Source organism: Gymnogyps californianus, chromosome 4 (genome assembly GCF_018139145.2).
Source record: "Gymnogyps californianus isolate 813 chromosome 4, ASM1813914v2, whole genome shotgun sequence".
Lineage (NCBI taxonomy): Eukaryota > Metazoa > Chordata > Aves > Accipitriformes > Cathartidae > Gymnogyps > Gymnogyps californianus.
Window position 1 is genome coordinate 30,405,372 of NC_059474.1, and position 23,148 is coordinate 30,428,519.

Genomic DNA, 23,148 nt, shown 5'->3' on the forward strand with positions numbered 1-23,148 from the left:
AGCTAGGATTTCTCCCAATGATGACCAACCTGCCCTAAATGGAAAAGGAACATGATATGCCAGATGCAGCGATGTCTAATAGTTCCAGATGTGCTCCCAGTGAACTTGGCAGTAAAAATCTGGTAAAAATTTGTTGATGCTGTAATCTAGCTAGGGGATTTGTCGTAATAAGGAATAACTTTTACAGAATGTTCTTGGTCAAACCTGACACATTGATAAGCATGGGGTACAGCAAGAATGCTTGTCCTGCCTGTTTCAAGTTTGGCTGCACACAGTGAGGACCCACTTCAGCTTGGAAAATCATTTAAAGGACTCAAATAATAAACTTTTGCTTCGTATACTAAGAGAATGGAGTAGGAGATGTGATCGTGTAAGATGGTTCTGGAATGGAAGAGAACAATCATTGCTCAAGAAATTAGACCAGGAGTCAGGAAACCGTTTCTATCCCAGGCTTTTGTGACCATTGTTTTTGTTATCCTGAATGTGTCACAGTCTCTGTCTTCACATCCACAGGTATATGATGGGGATGAAAGCACCCATCAATCTTTGTACAGAATTTTGACATGCAAGGTTGGAAAGTAGAGTCAAAGTCCTGCATCTAGAAATCATGAATGCATTTATCCAAAGGTATTACTGATTATCTGAATAGGGCCAGCATCTTAAATAAAGGCATGAAGGAGAGGATGAGATCTTCCTCCCCACAGTGGCATCATGCAAAGGGCTAATGTGGCACAAAGGAATCCAACAAGGATTCCTCACATTTTCAAGGAAGATTTGCTGGTACAAAACTGTGGCAGATTACTGTAAGACAGCCGTCCAAAGAACCTCTTCACAATTGTTGGCATATAGAAAGTGTTGGCAGAAGAAGAAGCTGACGTAGAAATGCTAAACAACTTTATGCCCCCTTTAGCAGCTTCTGGGTGCTGCATTAAATTAGGCATGCCCAAGCTTGTTTCTCTTATGACAGAAGACTCTCCCATCTCCAGAGCAGCCCATCAACTAGGAAGGCGAAAGATGATGCAAAAGTCACTTAAATTCAACTGAGTCTTTCCTCATCATGTTTTGCCTTTGTCTCTGCTTCTTAAAAGCTACAGCCCAAAATTGGATCCAGTGTATTTCCATTCTCTATTTTGGGAATTTTGTGATAAAGACAGACTTTTTTTCTTGTTGTATAAAGAGCTTTGCTTATGGACAGAAAAAAACACAGACACTGACTTTCATACATATATATGTACGTAAGGTAGAAGCACAAAATTATGGACATGAAGGATGGAAAATTCCTACAAAGTAGCTAGTCTTTCCTTTTTGCCAATAACTATAACAACAGGGAGCAGAATGAACAAAAGGATGCGTGTCCGACACAGGTGGGATATCTGAAACCCTTCATTTTAAGTCAGAGGTAGCCATCTCCTCCTGCTAGAGAAACTCTCATGGTAGGGGGGAAAGAGTTTTGGTTTTCTCATTAGGAGGAGGAGATAATTCTCGGGAGAATCCTCAATCTCACTAATTCTTTAAAAAACAACAAAAATGGAGCCCTTCAACTGAGACAAGAAGGAGCCAAATGTGTCTTTTAGCTCATGGTAGATGGCAGCATTTTTTAAGAATGGTGACCACACACAGACCCACAGAGGTAACCAAAATTACGGAACAAATTCTCAGCTGGATTAAAACAACACAGATGCTCGATAGCTATATGGAGCTACATCACTACACCAGTTTATTCCTGTTAAGAAATTGCCAGTTGTTCCAGATTGACATATCCGTCCACCTGAGAGGTTAACAGCGTCAAGACATTCAGATACCATGCTGACAGCTCCAAAGACAAATGGAAATTGTGCTCTTTACTTGAAAGCTCATCATCATTACTTACTACTTACATAGCATCAACAGCGTGTACTTTGGGACTTAAAAAAAACTGTCTAGAAGTCAAGCCTCAAGATCAGAAACTACCTGTTGCTGTTGTCATTCTAGTAGGTGAGCAAAGCTGTAGCCTCTCTCTTTTCAGTTTAATTACATCTGTAAACATAGAGCATAGAGTAGCATAAGACCATTTCTAATGGTAGGCTTTGTGCCCCAGCTTTCTATGTAGTGAAGTGAAAACAATACAGAAATATTTTTGGAAATGTAAGTATCCTGAAGGGAAAACAAACATTTTCAGTATATTTATTCTATTCAGTATTTATTCTAAATCTTAAACTGGGACCAGGCTGGAAGTTTCAGAAAGCACATAATAGACAATAAAGTCTGCATGGACAAATAAACCTAGCTACTTGGAGCACAGCTGCCAACCCTGTTGTAAGCAAGACTTTCCAGGTGATACAAATTGCCAGGGCCATTGCGGAGGCATAAACCAAGAAACTGAAGATCTAACAGAAAAAGCTGAAACCAATAGGATTTTCAAACTACAAGCACACAGCTCCTTTGAATTGCTCTGACCTGGCTCAACCGACCTTGAAGGGCAGAGCATTTGAAATTGCACAAGTGGGACACGGAGAGGGCTTGATTCCCGATTCATTCTGGACCAATTACAGAAGCACTTTTTCTTCCTCCCACCTCTTTCTTTTAGCTATTTTCAGAACAAAATGCCTTTTTCATATTCTTGCCAAACAATAACGAATAACATGCATGCCAAAGCCAATAATTAGCACACACAAGCAAAATCACAGAAAACATGCATCCTTTTTATGGGTGGGCCTGACTGAACAGGTGCTGTTCCCCATGTAGTTAATCAGATACAGAAAATAGTGCTGGCATTCACTGTATCAGTAGATGTTAGTATTCCAGTGCTCAAAACAACACAGTGGATAGGATATACCTAATTTTCCATGTTTCAAACTACACAAGACCGTCCATGCCACTATGCCTCTCTAGGGGAGAGGAACAGCTAAAACCTAACACGTGCCAACAAACAAGAAGAAGGTGCTTTCTGCCATATTTATCAGTTGTTAACCTCATTGCCCGCACTGCGTTTTTCAACAATTCAGACTGAAATATCTGCATGTTTTAATATGCTTATTTTTTATTTTTGTTAGCACAAAATATTTTCTGATAGGTCATATTGGTTTCAGTCTCAACTTTTTTCAACCTACACTTTAAAGGTGGGAGGAATGACTAACTTGAATTTTGTAAGCTTTTGGTGCCCAGCTGTCCTGGTTTCGGCTAGGACAGAGTTAACTTTCTTCCTAGTAGCTGGTATAGTGCTGTGTTTTGGATTTAGTAGGAAAATGTTGATAACACACTGATGTATTTAGTTGTAGCTAAGTAGTGTTTATACTAAGTAAGTCAAGGATTTTTCAGCTTCTCATGGCCAGCCAGCAAGAAGGCTGGAGGGGCACAAGAAGCTGGGAGGGGACACAGCCAGGACAGCTGACCCAAACTGGCCAAAGGGATATTCCATACCATATGACATCATGCCCAGTATATAAACTGGGGGGAGTTGGCTGGGAGGGGTGGATCGCGGCTCGGGAACTAACTGGGCATCAGTTGGTGAGTGGTGAGCAAATGCATTGTGCATCACTTGCTTTGTATATTCTAATTCTTTTAGTATTACTATTGTCATATTATTATTATCATTATCATTATTTTTCCTTCCTTTCTGTCCTATGAAACTGTCTTTATCTCAACCCATGAGGTTTTTTTTTCCGATTCTCTCCCCCATCCCACTGGGGGGGGGAGTGAGCGAGCAGCTGCATGGTGCTTAGCTGCTGGCTGGGGTTAAACCACGACACCAGCATGTATGAACAATGGATGTTCACCACTTGGAGCCAAAAAAATGTCTCTGGAGGCGTTGGATTTTCACAGTTTGCAAACTTTACTAGCTCAAGACACAGAAGCTGTAGGCTCTTTTTCCCTTTCTACCGATTACCAAAATGGTACTTGTGACATCACATCATCGCTGCCGTGACTGCAAGAAAATGCACATGGGCATTTGGTGGGAAAGAGCTGCTTAGCTTTCAAGAAAGAGGATTTAAATAAGCTCTATGAAGAGGTGCATTTTGGTACATGAATGAATTCATTTATTCCCACTTTTAGCAATTTGCAAGTGAGGAAGACGAGTGGGAGTAAAGGTCTTTAAGGCTGCCAAAATAAAGATCACATAACAGGTACTGAATTAATGAACGTTTGCAGTAGTTCTCAGTAAGGGAAGATACAAATATGGGAACATTAGGTGACTTAAGAAAGTAATGACATCCAGCTCTGGTAATGCGGTGATACTTACATATGTCTCAAATACCAGACTTGTACAGAATAAAGTTTTGAAGGGGCTCTGAATGCAGAGAAGGGGAAAGCTGTAGAAACAAAGGAGATGAGCTCATGGTCTGAGGGAGTGACAGACAGCAAGAGAACTTTCACAATGACATCACTGATACAAAAAATAGGCCAAACTAGCATAAGAAGCTGTTTCCAACTTGAGGAAATATGGAGAAAGGCATTCTTAATATTTTAGGTAAAATCACTTCTCGTCATTATCAGAACATCATAGTTTGAAAAGTTGCTGTATTATAGTGACCTTCTCTTTAAGCCACAGTACTCACCCATTTCCTGTAAAAAAATCTGTACTCCCATCTATTTCAAATATTCTTTAGCCTTGCCAATTATAAATCACAGAATATCCATCTCCATTACACTGCTATTGTCATTACAAGATCCACCACTAGCTCAGCAAATCTTTTACAGCTCCAATGATTGCTGGAGAACAGGATGGCGTATCAGGGAAGGATCACTCTGAAAAGAGCATGTCTTTCATTTCTTTGTACTGGCCCCTAGCAGACACAGCCACCAGGTTAAGCCACACCTTGGTCCAGTATGCTCTTCTTATTTGCCTGGGGTTCTGAATTGTTTCCATCAAAAAGAAAACAAAACCAGAAAAACACCTTCCTTTCATTCCTGTTCAGCTTTGGCATTTCCAAAGCGCAAGCACACTCTCAACACTTCTTATAGTATTCTCTTTAAGTATATGTTTTACAATAATAATTTTAAACTACAGAAAATTCTACAAATATGTAAAAGTGCTGAGTTCAGATGTTCATAAAACCTGACTCACTAAATTCCTGAATAAGAACACAGATGTTTTCCATTTGCTTCTGTGCTACTGTATTTATTTAGCTACCCTTCCTTGTAAGAGCAAAATTCAAAAGGAAAAGGGAATGCATGGTAAAACCAGGCAGCAAATCCTGAGAACTGGATTTTTATCAGAAAACGTCCCCTTTACTTGAGTAGCTTTAATACCACCATTTCTTTATGAAAGAAAACCCCAAACACATCAAAGTAGTGAAAGTAACTAACCTTTTTGAAGTTCTTTAAGCACAAACATTAAAATAATGGAGTAAAAACAACTTTTCTCTTTCATAAAGCAAAACCAAGACTATGAGTTGGGTTTGACACAGTATCTGTGTGTTTTTAGCTTACAGCAAGGTCAACATCAAGTGAAATGAAATGATGAATCCTGGGTGGGGGCGTGCAAATCACATAAAGGAATCTGGCCTAGCTATCTGCGGTTAAAGCAATTTAATTACTTAAGGGTGTTATGTAGTCAGTCAGTCTCTACGGTATGGACTAGCAATCAATTATTTCCCTTCGTGGCATTTTTATCATGCGTTTTTGTATTTTGGTATAAAAAGAAAACATAGTTATTGCACTAACATTTTTCAAGTGATATACCAAGCATTTTTGACATGCTCAGAAAAGCATGAACATAAATAAGTTTGCTGTTGCCGTAAACTTAAAGCAAAAGTAAGTGAATTTTGATTGCATGATGGAATTTTGGTTATACAAGTAAGTTCGTTTCAATGATATACTTTGATTAATTTAAAATATGCCCCACTTAAAGCTCTGGGCTCATGTGCAAAATATTCATAAAGGCTTCTTACATACACACTCTTCCCAAGGTCTAGAAATAAAGCCTTCCTTGCCCCCCTGCATCCCCAACTCAGCCTCTCCCACCACACCCTCTCATCCATTTAGCTCTCTGCCATTGCCAAGATCTGGAGAAAGCATGGGAAAAGGGATGCTTTGTGTGGAGTGGCTGGGAGGTCACCCAGCACGTAATTGCTCCCGAGCACTGTGCTCTGCTCTCAGGCTCCTTGTCTTCAGACAGCGGGGTGGTCGACTTGAGCACCATGTCCCACTCGAGCTGATGAGACAGGCAGCCAATATTCCTATCAGCATGAGCCAACTGTTCAAAAATAACAGCTTAAACTTTAGCAAACTGCAGTCAGTAGAAATGGAAGCTGTAAAGCAATGATACAATCAGCGGGAATATCTCTTAGCAAAGACACATTTTGCAACAACTACAATTAGTGAATTATTTGAAGATGCACAAGCATGCTGTGTATCATCAGCCACCTGCTATCACAGTGACCGCCTCTCAAGTACTGTCTTTTTACAAGTCAAGTCTGTTGTTTCTTTGATTTAGTTTTTTCTCAGGTGAAGCAACACCTGGCACAACCATCAACATCAAAACACAACCAGCATTGATAATGAAGATGCACGTCTGCTTTGGATGTGCTAAAATGAGAAGTGCTAGGTTGCTGAGTGCGTGCTGAGTTTTTTGATGATGCTTCCATTTTACAACACAGTTATCTCATGTATCATGGGACTCATGGTACTTGACACTGAATAAGAGAGAAACATCACAAAAAGTTAAACTCTCATTCTACTGTAGGAAATATTTAGGATTAACTTCACATGGATTTATAAAGAGTTGAACTGCACAGAATTACCCAAAGCTTTGCTGATAATATCACGCATGTTTTACCTTTAGCTTAGAATATCTACCATCTCTAAAATGAGGTTGTACAGACAAAAGAGAAGTCACTTTTTTATCCATAACCGCAACATCAAATAGAATGAAAGGACAGGAGATATCAATATTTTAAAAACTCCTAAAATATCCAAAGAGGATGGAAAATTGAGCTGAAACCTGACCTTATATATTAGTACATAAAGCATCATCCTGAAATCTGCCATTAGAAAGAGGCAGTCACCTTATCGAAGTTAATGGCAGATTAACATTATAGCACTAGCTGTCAGAAACTGAAGGTGTTTGAGTCAAACTTTATATCACTCCCATCTTCTTTTCATGGCATGGGAACATCTAAGGGCTAAACACTGAACTTCTGTATTCATCTTTATGCAAGATACTATCGCTGGCAAAGCCGGAGCAAACAGAAAACTCCTCTTATAACCTCAATTTAACTTCAGACGGATGTACATGGTACAAAGCCAGTGAAGTGATAAATAGTTTCTGGCAGCTCACCCTTCCTACCTTGAGTAGTGTTACAGTTTATCATTGGGGCTGGCCATTCAGCACAGGAAACAGGGGAAGCAGTGTCGTGTTGTCTCAGGCTATATTCACAGATACTTCATAGAAATCCTTGGCAAATAGTCAGCAAGTACTAAAAAGCATAAAAAGTGGCTTTATTTTGTGAACAGATATATCTCAAAAGGATCCGCTAGGAAGCCCAGGAGAGGGGAAGCCTAGGCTGGGGTTAAAATAGCTGGTTATTCACTTCTTCACAGAGCACAATAGTTTTACTGATTCATTCCGCAAGTCATTTGCTAATTTTGCACCTTGGAAATGAGTATGGACACACATACAAATCAACATTTGCAGCAAAGGCATGTGAAATGGCTATTTCTCAAAGCAAATCCCAATGAAAACATTTTAATGATCTTATTACTATTTGTAACAGCTTCTTTGACAATATTGTAACTTAAGAGCCCAATTCTGCAATCATTACTGCCAATAACTCGCAGCAGCAAGCTACTTCAGTTGACAGTTTGCAAGAATATGACTGAACTCTAGTTGCAGAAGAGGATCTTTAGTAATCTCCAAGTTGTCACTCTCCCAAAAACAAAAAGAGAGGGATTAATAAAAATACTCGCTCTTCTCCAATGCTTATAGCAAAATAACAACATTCAGAAAATGGCCTAGCAAATGACTTGCCAAGTGCAAGTATGGCTGATGACGCTTTTCCCAGATCTCAGCCTATTCCTCTTTTACCACAGATTTTTAGACGGCAACACTACTTAGAGAAGTTAATAAAAAAAATCATTTGAAATTAATGTCATAGGCTAAATGACCCCTGCTGTAATGCCACTCAAATCAGTTAAAGTGCTCCAGGAATTAATTGGTGTCCATGTGTTTAACATTTGTTATTTGAACAAAGAATAAAAAAGCTGCCAAATTTCTTGACACTTTATTTCTAATTAAACCAACCATAGTGTGAGCCTTTACATCTGCAGGATTCTTCGTGGAAAGAACAGATCATGTACAGCATAATGAGTATCAAATGCAGTAAAAATGCACAATAACCTTTGTAGTGCAGAACTTAGGAACTGGCTGCTCATTTGTAAAATACCTGACCCTTGTCCCCTTCCCAAAACCAAGACTTGTCTTCTGCACCGAAAATCACAATTCAGTGAGGAAAAGTAAATAAATTTTCTGATGAAATAAATTCCTTTTGTTACTGACAAAAATAAATTCCTAATGGAGACAGAAAAATGCAGCTCAATTTCATGACCATAAACACTGTTCAGTAACATGTGGCACAACACAGAGTAAAGCCACTGCTGCACAGTTCTGCTATTTGCAGAAGGCTCACCATCAGATCGGACCTAATGCTCAGAGCCCCCAGAGGGGCTGTTTTTAAGCAGACAGTAAGGAACATTGTGATAGGAAACATGCAGGGAAGGTATGATCCAGCATGGGTCTGTGCTTGTACCTTGACATCATGGTCCATTCTGCAGTCTGTCCTAGGAGGGTCCCTCTACGCCGCCTTCTGACAAAGAGACAAAGCCCCACACAGGTTTGGTGCTGTTACAACCACTATGACTGTCACCAGCAAAACTCTGGGAGGTCCCAAAGCCTTGTTCCGGTTCCTTCTAAATAGGCTGGGACAAGCTGCAGACCATGTGTATTATTTCAGCTGCTTTCTCATCATCTACAGTCCCTTACTCAAGGTGATAGCCTCAGATCCCAATGCCTGAAAGATGGCTTCGTTCCTTTCCCACCTACCACCTTTGCCAAAGCCCTCTACAGTGTGAAGTGCCTGTGATGGATGCCTTTCCCAGGCCAGCAGAAATACTGTTGCCCTGCCCTTGCTGAGGGTTAAAGTGCTAGCTCTTCAAAACCACCCACATTATTAATGTCCTGCTTCACAAAACCATAGAATGGTTTGGGTTGGAAGGGACTTTCAAAGATCATCTAGTCCAACCCCCCTGCCGTGAGCAGGGACATCTTCAACTAGATCAGGTTGCTCAAAGCCCCGTCCAACCTGACCTTGAACACCTCCAGTGATGAGGCATCCACAACTTCATCACTAGTTCTAGACTGAACCTTGCTCATTTTAGACCTCACTGAGAGCACTGTTGGAGAAAGTTCTACCTTTGACAGGACGGAAAGAGAAGTTTTGTAGCAGGTTTTTTTTTTGCCTTTCTATGCAGGGAAACTGCAAAATTGCCGAGGGACAGTAATGTTAGATGTTCTTGGAGAACAGATTAATGGCCAGCATGCAGGTGAGACTGTCACAGATTAATGGCCAGCATGCAGGTGAGACTGTCACAGGCATGTGATAAATGACTGTGTCGCGTGACTACAACTCATCATGAGACCCTCAGCTCTCTAGAATAACCAATGTATAGGACTCTAACAGATATATTATTTTATACAGAACTACAGATATACATAACCTGCCCTTACACTAGATAAAATATGATGAATAAAGTAGATCATTGTACTCCTTTTTTTCATTCAGTAACAGACTAAATGAGAGGCTATACACAGAATCAGTTAATCGCTCTAAGACTGCTCTTGCCATCATAATAGAGAGTATTTTTAAAGTTGAAGGGGTAAACCACAATGAAATTCTATGCCTGATAAATAAAGGATTTCGTACACAATCTATTTTTCTTTTGAGACTGGAAATGTCATTATCAGCACGATCTGAAGTATGTGTGTCTCTGTGTGTACAGATGCACACATACGGACACATTTTAATGCTTAGAATAATGTAACTGATCACTTTCCAGACAGGAACATGTGGCTCCCTTTCTTGCTGTGTGTCACGCAGCCAAGCAATGAATCCAGACAGGCTTCCTACTAGGAGGTTTGGGTTTATTATTTTTTTAGAAGTGCCTACGTTTAGAGAATATTTTTGCAATAGGAAAATGCCTATAACTAACTGGAGAATCATGACACTTTTTGAAGACAACATCAAATTACTCATTGCTATTCAAGTCGGGTAGTGGAGCAATCAAGCAGGAAGGCACATGAAGTTCTAGTTGTTGACTGTACATAGCATATATACTATACAGTTATGGAAAGAAGTCTTCCTTCTGGTAATCTTCTACCATGCTATAATTCATATATTTGAGAATGATGACAAGATTTGAGACACCCCCAAACAACAGACAAAAAAATGCACCCAACCTGACTTGGCTATGAGATTATCCATACTTATTTCAGCTGTTTTTGTTCTAACTCCCAGCTTTCAACAGAAGTTAGCATAAAAAAAGCACAGCGTCATCCCAATCATTTTTTATTAGTCTAAAAGATATCATTTGTCCTTGCTGATGCACATTTTTGAAAAGAACAGGGAATGTTTTCATTGGCCTGGGGATTGGAACTTTTACTAAATAGGCAGACGTGGAAACTATTTCACAAACACATGAACCATCCCAGCTCCTGTAGCATGAAGCGAATGGATGGAGAAGTACACTGAAACACTGCACACGGCAGGTGAAACCCTAGCTCCGTATCAGTCAATGAGAGTTCTGCCATTGGCTTCAGGGCTGGGACATCACACTGCTCCCACCCCCCCCAAAGTTTCTTTTGAAAAGAATCTGTTCTGATGCTCTCCAGTCTTTATTAGTGAAGTTAGTAATTAGGGTCTTCTGCTGTTCCATGTACGTTCCCCTTTTCTCCTAATATTTTAGCAATTTGTTTCAGTAACGCCCCTGTATCTGACATTTATTAGAGCACAAATCTATGTTAGATACTTGCTAGCTCATCAGGTCCAGCAGCAGACTACTTGAGTCAGCCTGACAAACGGCCACAGTTCAGAGTCTTCCCATAAATAATGACTTTGTCTTGTCAGTTGTTTTGGCCTCTGCTGTACAGCACTGCGTTTCCAGAGCAGATGGAGCCGCTCTCGACTGCCATCCCCTGTCTTCTGAACTTCCTGTTCTGTGCATGGTTCTCATCAGCGCCCATTCTGCAGAGAACACCTACTTCATAAAGCTGAAATATGTCTTTTTTTAAAGCAGATAGAAAATGGATGAATATTTTCTGTGGTTATAGAATTAAAAAAAAATGAAATACCTGCATTTGAATGAAAGCTTTAACCACACTGAAAGCTATGCATTGTTTCAGTTCAAAAAAGCCCCTAATCTGAGCTTTAAATGGGCTTAAATTCTATTATGGATTATTCAGAACCTTTATCTCTTTCATGTAAAAATGCTTTTATGATCTTTAATTCTTGCTCACATAAGCGTTATTACAGCCACTCTTATTATTAACTTCTCCATTCATAAAAATATTTATTAGTTTCTTCTGTCTTATAATTTTGAGGGCTGATTTGCACAGCGGTGTCTAAAGTGACCTTGAAAGCTAAAAAATGCATCAATTCTGTGCAAAACCACCTCCCCTGCTGTCACAGTACATTATGTGCATTGTGCGATTCCCATACACAGCTGCTCGCAATTCTAACAGCTACATTTTAGACGCCGCTTTGCAAAGTCTCTTTATTTCAGTGCCCTCAGAAGTTAAATATGTTGAGAATCAATTTTAAAATACTGTAGATTTGTGGAATTATCCATTAAATGGAAGTTTTAAAGACATTTATATTTACAACAGCTATGCTTCCTTACAGAAGTTTAAAGACAGATGTGTAGCCAAGCCTAGCTATGACCCTAGACAAAATTAGTTTGAGGAAAAAAATGCCAAAGACTTTTACTTCCTAAATCTTTCAGTCTTGGGGTTCCCATGTCTCATTGCTTTGATGTGCGGAAGGGAGTCACTCCCTTTTCTTACTCCAACATATAACAAACTCACTTCGTGTGGCACAGGATCATCGCTCTGGATGGATGGTTCAAGCAGATTCTGCCAGATGATGTTGCACAGTCATGGCACGTAATCCAGGCACGTGCACACATGGCTCCCATATTTCAGTAAAAAATCTCAGCTACGCACCAGTCTATACAGCAACATGTGCCGTGCAGCCCATCCATGGAGAATCCCGTGTGTTGGGGATGTGCCAGGCCTATTCTGCATGCACAACATAAATGCACTGCATAGTTATTGCTGCACAACTACTGCTTCGGTGGGAAAGAGAAGAGGATGGCACCAGGGAGTGCTGAAACTCCTTCCTATTGCCCCAGCTTGTTCTCTTGGTCTACTCCACATCATACTTGTTAAGTCTTCAATTTGTTAAGTCATTAAGAGGGGAGGTCCCAATTACACAGATCTTGGCAGTCAGGCAGACTCCAAGCATCCATTCCTAAAGGCAGGCTGAGCCACACCATCCTTGCTGGAGCCAGAGCCACGAAGATGGAAGTGGATAGAGCATGCCTGGCAGACTTTGCAACTATTCTGCAGACTAATTAATTTGGTTCCTCTCACTTTGCAACCACTCTGAACAACATCTTTTGGAGTGCGTTATAACGAGGGCTTCTAGCTATTGCTGAAGCACTATCAATCATTGGTTGAATCTATATATTCCCGATATGTAATGATGTTATAAAGACTAAAAAGACTTAATTTGCCTTTTTGTTTGAAAGCAAGACATAAACAGGAGAATCTATATGCACTGGTAGGGAATGTGCCCATATTAAAGTGGATCCTGCTCTGACTACCTTAAAAATGTAAAGTTTTTTACTGCATTTGTAATGAAGATTTGAAAAATCCCCCAGGAATATCCATGTGTGTCCATTGATTTAAATGGAAAGCTTTGATAAGCAAAAATGGGAGATAAGAGAATGATCTGCTTTGCTGGAAAAAAAAGTAAATCTACCTCTATATCTGTATTTTAAGTAATATTTTAACCTGTTTACCTAAAAGCTCAAAATGGACAGAGTATTTCTACATATCATAAAGGCATACCCAGATGAGAATGTCTGCATTTAATTTTTTTTCCAATGTCTTCTGACAAAGATATTTGCCATCATCCAGAAATTTCCATGCTGCATTCCTCCTTTTTTATTTTTTTGCCAGCCTGCTGGGAAAATATAGTCAAATTCAATGTTTCCTATGTTTTGTTCTGAACAGTTCCCCCTTTTTGAATCACGTCACCCATATTATATTTTGGTCTTAACTTTCTCCAGCTCTCCTCTGTCCCATTAGAGGTTTTATTTCTGTGCAGTCCTGCCATTCTGTAAGCACGGATCCACGGTGTGCAGCCACCAAACCAAGACCCCTCTCTCTCCTAGAGCTGCTCGCCATATGAACCACAGAAAAACTGAGTTTGGTACTGTTAGGGTACATGACAAAACTTCGTCTGCGCACCCACAAAGGAGCACAGAGAGATGATGGCAGGAAGAGGAACCCAAATAATACCCTGCCCAGCTACTCCTAGGCCCATCACTGGAGCTATCAGCCCATCAAAGGCCCACCTGCACAAGCCCAGAGGAGCACAGGGCCACAATGGCAGGTGGTGAACCTAAACTGAGGACTCACAGGAAGGGATTTACATATACATATGCTGTGTGTGCATGTAGCTGCTGGGAATACATCCTCAGCCTTGCTACTGGTTGGACCTGGGGACATTGAGCTGCAGCAGCCTCACCTCTCTTGGGCTGTCAGATCCAACGCAACATATTTTCCCCTACAAGTATGGCAAAATCTTTTCCTTTTTCTACTGGTAAATGCAATTTTAGAACAGAAAACAAATCAGAAACTACTTTAAAATGCTTGAAAGGGATGGCAGGAGAGATATTATAGCTCTTCTAAACCCCTAGGTACTCTGCGTTTTGCTTTCCGATATCTATTAGCCAACTTACAACTTAGGAACAAAAAGGACTGGAAAATTCTTTCTTGACAATCCTCAGTCCCTTGTTATTAGTTTCTTGTTTTTGTAGGCCACCATATTATACAGTCCTACTTATTTACTGAGCTCTGTTTGGAGAACAGGCTGTAAGAGGGGGATTTCTGCTCCCTCTGACCTTCATACAATTGTGCTACTCCACAGTTAGAACCTTGTTACTGGTTTCCTACATTATTAATGATCAGGTTTATGCTATTTGTTTTTAAATCAGTATTATCCTCTGGTAGATGCAGTCAACACCACTGTTTGCCTGGGTTTTGCCTCACAAGTGTATTTACAGAGAGTAATCACCTCCTCTCTTTGTCTTTGTTTTGCTTTGCTATGTAATTCAAACTAGCTAGTGCCCCCACCTAAGATACTCCTGCTTCGCTCCCTATTCTTATTAAGCATTCTTCTCCATCCTGTAAAATGCATATGCCTCTTTAGCATGCAACAACTCCTTCCTTGGCATCCAACAAGCTCTCTTCTTAACTTGTTTCAGCTACAGTCAACTTTTCATGCATGTGGGCAAACAGAACCGGAGGAAATCTCCTAGCCCCAATTCAGCAGCATTAATGCCACGTCTGCCCGGCTGTAATTTGCTGCCCTGACATGCATCAGTAACAGGCTGTAGTTCAGGATCACCTGTCTGTGATTCCTTGGTAATATACCAAAGTGACTCTTTCCAGCCAAGAAAATCTCATTATTAGTCTCAATATATATTTTGACCTATGAAATTCTGCCCCATTTCTCTTAGGCTTTGATGTCGTCCAGTTTCTTTCTGCATGACAGCCCACCTTTCCCTGTACTGAGAACTTTGGGTCACCAGCAACCTACATGAGTGCACCCCTAATATGCTAAAGCCATTTATGGGACCCTACAACTGTCCTGAGCACCATCCTTGAAGAGCTTTGCTAGTAACCTCTCTGGATCCCGATCACTTCCCTTTCAGCACGACCCACTGTTGCCTCCACATCCATGAGTGCTTCATTCAAAAAACAAAGCCTTAAAAATAAGATCTGAAACATGCCCGAGTAGACAGCTATTCAGAACACAGAGTTCTTGCAAATGACTTTCTAAATCATACCTGTTTTCTGAGAACTTTCTCAGGCCTCTTTCTCAGGAACCAGGAACTGATGCTCCGTTTCTTTGACTGCTTTGTTGTGGAACAGAAACTGCACATAAATGTCAGTTCTAAACAGACATTGCTTTGAAGAGACTCTTCTCAAAACCGATCTAGCTGGCAGATACTGAAAGAATTACTACTTTGGTCATACTAAATACTAAATGCACCCTAAAAACTAAACAGAAATATACACTTCTGGAAAGTGGTATAAACTACCAGATTGTTATCAGGGAGGAAGAAAGTTAACTGGAAGTGTCATTTATACTGACTTGAGAATGGTTATCGGGAATAAAGAACGCAAGATCTGTTGCAGAACAAGCGTATCCTGTTCAGAAAAGCTATATAAGGAAGATTCTGTGCCCCAGCCACAGAGGCTATATTATCAGCTCTTTACAGCGCACTTGAAATAGAGCCCTGTGTAATTCTGGTTTGAAAGCCTCTGAAAATCTATTGAAATGAAGGACAGGGAGAACTGAAGAGGCATCTTAATTAAACAGATTTGAAAAAATATCCTTCTTCCTTCAAATCATTCATGGACAAAGCAACCAGGCATTCCTACTTCAGCAAGAGTAAAATACTCAGGAGTTTTATTTCAGCTATGACCCTAGGAACTTGGTCCTTTCACCCTGGTGCCGCAGAAATATTTTGAATATGTTCTCCTTTCTTGTAAAAACAAAACAGGAAGAAAAGCATGAAAAAAGTCTGTTCAAATGCTTGCCAACATGCCTAACACCCGGGCTTCATCGAGCAGCTTTCCTACTGCAAGGGTTTGCAAGAAACTGCATGGGGACTTGCAGTAGTCAGCTTATGCCATCATTTGCTTGGAGTACTAAGACAGCGTAAAAAGTAAGCTCACTCTGTGGAAAGAGGAGAAGATAGGACCCACCTAATTGAAGCAACTAATAACTGCCTGATCAGTCCAAAATTCCCAAACCCTCATGACTTGGAGGATTTGGAAAGGCCACCTAGAACCAAGGACGATGCCTGCCTGAGAGAGCACAATCCATCGCTGCCCAAGCACCACAGGGTAACCACTAGCCTCCTAGAATGAATTTGCTGCCAAAAGTGAGACTTTACATCCAAGTCCAGCCCACACTCAAAATTATAGCAGCAATTACTATCATTGCATTTTACTCTTCAAGGTGGCAAAGCACTTTGGAGGAGAACATTAATATTTACATTCAGATGCAGCAGGAACCCAGAGTTCACACCAGTTTCTCAGTGACACATCAGTCAATGGCTAAGCCAAGCCTTTTGACTCTTGCTTTGGTCCTCACCTTTTTGAGCACGTTCAAAGGAGCACCCAGCTCACTACCAGACACTGTCTAACCTCATCACATGGCTGTCAGGAGAAAACTTTTCCCGCTCTCCAGGCAAGTTTCACATCGGTCTTGAGGAGACATATTCATAAACATGAGCCTACATAAAAATTAACTCTGATGTAACATTCTCAGAGAAATATCAGTGCACTTGAACTTTTGATGTCAAAAAAAGTTGTGACACCCTAAATCCTGAATGAGTGCTCCAGCCAGGAGGTTTGTAAATACTGTTTAGGTGACCTGTGACATGAAGCAGATCAGAGGATTACTGGGAGAGGAGTATCTTTTGAAGTGTCCAACTGCGAAATATGGCACTTTTATTTCTATTTCTACCACATCATCACTACTAATAGAATATATTTCATCTACATCTCTCATATAACTCTTTTTTTAAAATTTATTTTATTTTGTTCTGGTATTTGGGGTTTTTTTTCTGCCGAAAGGGTGCTATCTTTAAAAATGTGACATCTGACCATCTGAAATACCAGCATGTGTTCCCTGCAACGTGACTGTTTGTGATATGATCCTGCAAAGTCTGCTTGGGCAAGAGCACAAGAAAGGAATTTAGCGTTAGATCCTGCCTTTCCAGAATCATCTCTTCCAGCCATAGGTGGACTTTCCAGGGCACGTATCTTCATGGAGGTACGTGAAAGTGCGTATGTGCACCATGCAACTGTGTGTGTCTCCTGGGTTCACATTAGAAAATGAACACAAAAGCTATACCTGAAATGACATCTCCACTGACAGCATTTAAACTGTCATTTTAATTTCAGTAATTACAGGCATAATAGAACTCCAAACAAAATTCTTCATACAAAAACTCATGTTTTAGACTTTTTTTTGATGCAAAATAACACCCTCAAAAAGATGTTAATATTAAATTCATTTATCTGACAACCGCTGTCCAGGCTTAAAACATACAGCTAATCTCTTACTTGCAAAAAACCTAACCAGATGTCATTTTCAGTGCATACAGGACAAAGAGAGAGTTATGTACTCTTTCTAACGCTTGCTGCCTTGCATTTGTTCACAGTGAAGTTCTGTAACCTCTTTTCTAACTGTGTAAGATTTTTCTGGAAATTATCATGATCTTTGATTTTTTTAGAAATTATCACAATCTTTTCACATTTTCAAGCATAATAAAGTGAAGAGGACTATGTATTGAATAGCTCCCTCCTCCTCCCCTCACAATGTGAGAACACCCACCAGTCCATTGCTGATGATCCAGGTCTCTGATGGCTACCCTCCTTCCATCAGGAGGAGCAGAAATTTATCTACAGTGCTGTTAAAAATTGGTGTGAGTTCCTGCATGGGTCATTGCTGCCTCCTGCAATTCCTGGCCGCAGGCACTGCCCTCCCCTGCCTCCCAGAGGTTTCCTGCCTGGGCTTACCGGGCTCAACAGCCATCTCCTCCTCCTGCCTTTATACTCCTCTCTTCAGCACTTCACTGTTTGTGCCAGCAGGAAAGTAAGGTTCATAATTATACCCACTTTCCTAAGTTAGGTATGCTATCGGCCACATCTGCTTCTTTGCTGAAGTAATTGTTTTCAGTGAGTTACATATGACTGTAACTCAGCTGCTTCCTGAAATTCTTCCAGAAACGTTGGGTGAACACCCTCTATCCCTAGTGACTTAGTGAAATGATGCTTCCCTCCCTGGTTTATCTTTTTTTCTTTTAAACGAATACCTCTCTCTGCTGGCAGCTGACCTCCATCACCTGCACTGATAGAGTCATACAGAAAGCCCGTGATGATTTTAGAGATAAGAGGATGAATAAAAAGCAGGTATTAAAAACTGCCTCCACCAACAGTTTTATTTAAGTTGGATTTCTTTGCTTATTAAGATTCCAAATTGAGATTGTGTTGGTTTTTTTTAAAAGGGCTGTACTTACATAATAACCCCCATTACTGTGCATTTGGTGCTGAACTTTCAAAGAACATCAAAGTACTGAACTGGCAGAAATCACTGGCTAAATCCTCCAAGTTTTTTGAAGTATTCATCTTTTGGCAGCTGCAGCTTCTTCTGCAGGTGCAGGGAGAACATTTTATTTAAGTCAGTTTATTCATCTCGCTCAATTCAAAGGCTAGTTCACTGAAAGCTGAGAAAATCTTTGGTTGTTAGATACAGAGAACCAATTTCCAATTTACGGATAAAAACTAGATAGCAACGGATGAGGTCTAGTCAAGTGAAGCTTTTAGGACAGTATGATCTGTCAGTTCTATTATTAACTGGAAAAACTTGCATTTAAATTTATCAAAATGCCTTTGAATTCAGTTTTTAAAAAGCCTTCAGCACATTTAAGGAAGCTTTGTATAACTGATTAAAAATAAAAACTGTTTGCAATTTTAAAACTTAATTTCACATTTCATCTGGACAGAGATTGGTACAATTTCTGGGCAAAAAATAATCTATCAAAAAAATTGCAGATGCTAAGCTATGTAGTCACCTAAATAAATGTGGCTAGATATGACATAACTTTCTGAGGAACAAAGCAAGTCTAACTATTGTGTTGAAGCAATAGTCCGTTGTGGAGCACCATAACCAACAGCTACTTAAAAAGAATAAAGTATGAAAAAATACAGCACAGACTTAAGCTAGCACATTGGCAGTACTGTGGCATTGCTTTATAGCAACCCCATATCCTAGAAGCTCTGTTCCTGAGGGGCACATAAACATGCCATGCTGAGGCACTATAAAACTCCAAGACAACTGGAATACCTGCCTTAAGGAACCATTGCTAACTGGTTCTCCTCTTGCTGTATTTCTTGGAGGTATGTGTTAAAAATGCAGTGCTTTATGTTGAAAGACAAAATGCAATTTGCGTCTAGACCATCTGCATTCCACAAAGCGTGAAACGGGGCCTTCAACAGCACAAGATATCTCCCCGAGACTACTCTCAGGGGACCAGGGGAGCTCCCCTCGGCACGACTTCCTGGCAGGAAGAGAGGAGAATGATGTAAGGGAGGTAGATTAGATTAAAACGAATAAAGGAGAGCGTATAAAGATATAACCAGTGCCCTTAGAGACAAATGCTGGCGAGTGCTGCGGGGATGGGGAGGGAAAAGGGAAGTGGGATTTAGCACCCATCCAACAACACAACTGATCGTTTGTTCAGATGCATTTCTGCTATTACGGGGAGACAAAAGCTGCAGGACCACGATGGCACCAGCTACGTGCTGAAGGGTGCTGGAGGAGGACTGACATGACTTCTCCTATCTCCAGGAGGGTTGCCTGCTATTTTATTTCACCGACAGTTCAACAACCAGGGGAAAGACTGAACAGAAAAAGCAGGAGGATGCCCTGGTGAAAGCTATGGAATTCATGAATTTGGCTGATAAAGCGCTGATCACATGGAATTGAAGTTCATGAAACAAATGGTTGTCCAGGCTGCCCAGCAGCCAGGATGACGGCAGGAGTCCTCACCCCTCCCAGCACCCTCCGGCACTGCAAACCGGCTCCCTCGGCCACGCTGGTACGAGCTGATAGACAAGCTGCGCTGTGAACCAGATGAGGGAAATAATCCAAGCTGAAACCAACAACCTGTAAAACAATGCTGTAAACCACTCTAAGTCTCTGCTGATCTATAGTGACCGGGAACTGTTACAGTTTTTCATTACTTGTCCTTAGACTAATGGCCAGAAAGAACCTCTTGTCTGCTGAATTGTCCTACATATAGAAATACCTTTTTTGCAGGTATTCAAGAAAACTGAGCAAGCATTTTACATTATTACGTTATTTATAATAATGAATAAATCATCATGGTTATTTCATGGTGACCTTTTGCTTTGTTTTTCTACGCTGACCTTTACATACAATGGCACTTGCTCATGGTGTAGCATTTGCCTGGGTAAAGCGAGCGACTTTATATGAACAAATTATCACTTGTGCACATAAGTAAGAACATACACTATAAAGCTGCATGCGCAATTTCAGGTATCAGTCAAAAAAATCTGCCTCTCCCATTCTAAACCATGTAAACGCTTGTATTCAAGACCATCTTTAGAAGAAAATCTGTTTCTTATGAAGTGTGGAAGATGCCAAAGCCATACAAGAAAACGAGCCATTTACTTCCGTTTCCTCTTGGTAGAGAAAAAACAGAAGCGAAACACCGCTTGTAAAGAATGCAAATTGATTGTGTGAAGGAAATTATGAAATGAGCTAGTGGATAAGGCTTTGTTTGGAGGAACGTTTTCTTCTCTCCATCTATTCCCATGCGAAAATCCAGATAACAATGACTTTCAGGCCAGCAACACTCCCTTCTCACTTCTGTGCTAATAAGTACCTTCCTCTTTGATAAACAGGGTTGAAGAACAAAGCCAGTATTCACAGTGTGCACCTCTCCACCTTGATCACCAGCACTGGCCCCGCTCTCCACCCAACCTGGGCACGCCGGGGAAATCACGGACCCCGCGGCTCAGCTTCTTCTCTTAGATAAGTCTGAACTTCAGATGTCCTCGGCAATACACGGTGCGCCCCTGAGGGCCTCGTGGCTTTACGATAAGTGGCCAGAAACCTGAGCCGAGATCCTCTCTGGTTGCATCTGCAAAATATCAGAGAAGCAATTTCTACCAAAGCTGGGACTGGAAGGGAGCACTTTGCCCACGATGACTGAAAATTTTACCAAAGGGCCTTCGATAGCAATCTTTTCAAAGTAGCTGGTGAATCGTGTTCAGAGGCTCTTCAAAGAAACCACTCCATCAGCTGGACCGTAAAGCCAATTAAAAAAATCACATGGACCTGATTCTCAGGGGCGAGGAGCACCAGCCTAACCAGTCCCCATCCCTGGGCCAGTAGTAACAAACACCTTTTGAGAATTTGCCACCATCAAAAATGAATCTCAGACACCTAACGTGAACAACTAACTACTAATAATACCAAGGCACCTCTGCTCCTGAACTGTATAAAGTGTAAGTGAAAGGCTTTGCCGAAACAACCCTTTGGCAGCTATTTCCTCCATCACTGCTACACCTTCTATATGGTATTTGACACACGTTGGAAAAAATGTACTCAACAGAGGTAGGAGCATTGACCGCAGGCATAAGCCAGCATGATTATTTCCACCCTTCAACAGTAGCTCTGTTTTTACTAACCCAGACACAAACACAGAGGCTGATTAATCATAAAATGTCTGAAGTACAAATACTTTCTATCCTGTTTGTCAAGGGAATAATTTAGCACGGAACAAAACTGGAAAGCAGACAACAATTTAGCATAATGATATCCATTTCTTTCAGTTCCCTTTTGATAATTCAAAAAAGCTTATATTTTAAAAATTAAACTAAACAAAACTAAATTTTAAGATGAATACCATTATCACATTTGAGTAGCTTGTGCTTTTTCTTGTTGCAAAGCTAAAATTCTGCATCACACACACAAAAAGGTTTACTATCATTAATGTTTCCCACAAGGTTAATACTTCTACCAAACAAAAGCAAGTAAAAGGGTTGGCACTTTCAGATCCACCAGTGAAGGACTTTCCATTTTACTATTTGTGTCAACCCTCAGTTCAGACTGCAATTTTCTATCTAACAATGTTTTTCACCTCTAGGAATATTCCTCTTGTGACATTCAGTAAGGGCCTGAACAGACCCATCAAAAATTAGCGTCATTTAATGCAGAAAATTCTGCTTTTCTAAGCCTTTCCAGAGAGACAGCTGAAGATGCTTGCCTTAAAATCCAGCTTCAAAATCAGGTACTTATTTTTTTCTATTGCACATTTTTTATCCCAAATTCATTGGTTGTCTGGAACATTTTTAATGTTAGGGTATATCCTTTCCCTTTCTTTTACTTATAAAAATATTTTTTAAATTCCACCGGATTACTCAGTTACAATGTAATGATGTGAAAGGGTTAAATATAGTCTTTTGGTTTGGTTTTTTCCTTCCATTTTTTCCTCTGAACACTAATGGAGTAATGTTGCATAACATTATATATTTCCTTCTTTCTCCTTATGAAACTTTCATACAGTACAATACCTGAATTCCTAATTTTCAGATTACCAAACTTTCTATTCCAAGAATATTTTCAGGGTTTCTGATACAGGGCTTCTTAATTGTTATTTTCAGGGTTTCTGATATAGGGCTTCTTAATTGTTACTATCGTCTTCACCACGTCTTTCAAAACTTCTGCAGTATAAATATAATTGTTCTATCATGATTAGAAGACCTTCAAAACAAAGATCAAACCCCTTTTTTTACTTCACAGATAAGCCAGTGTTCGCTTAATGATAAACACTCACACTCCAAAATCTTACATGGCGCTTTATCGCCCACCCCAATCTCTCATCACTAACATCAGTGTGTGGGCAAGGTGCTCAGGCAAAAATGTTTTTACCGCAGTTAGGTTAGCTGAAAGGTAACTTTAACGCAACAAACAGTCCAGCTTTTCCTGTGGGATGTTTACCTTCCACTGGCTTGACTGGAGGCAGAATCAGCACTTCAGGCTATTGTTGAACCCATTTTGGTTTGTACCTTCCCAGTTTTTATGCTGTAATCTCTGCTGGCTTGGATAGCGAACACAACAGTTTATTAAGGGCATGACCCAGAGCATGCTGATGTAAGTGGAAGAATTCATACTGACTTCAATGATCTTTGGTCTGATGCCTAAGTAAACTGAAAGACATAGCCACTATTTAGTTAAAAATAGTAATGCTCTTGAGACTTTATAATGTTTTTAGGGGTGA

At 40.4% G+C, this 23,148-nt stretch overlaps 1 protein-coding gene across 2 annotated transcripts in view; it reads right to left on the reverse strand.

Moving 5' to 3' along the window:
- The window catches only part of SCFD2 (sec1 family domain containing 2), a 212,965-nt gene that overhangs the window by 80,279 nt on the left and 109,538 nt on the right, over window positions 1-23,148 (reverse strand). The window lies entirely within an intron of this gene.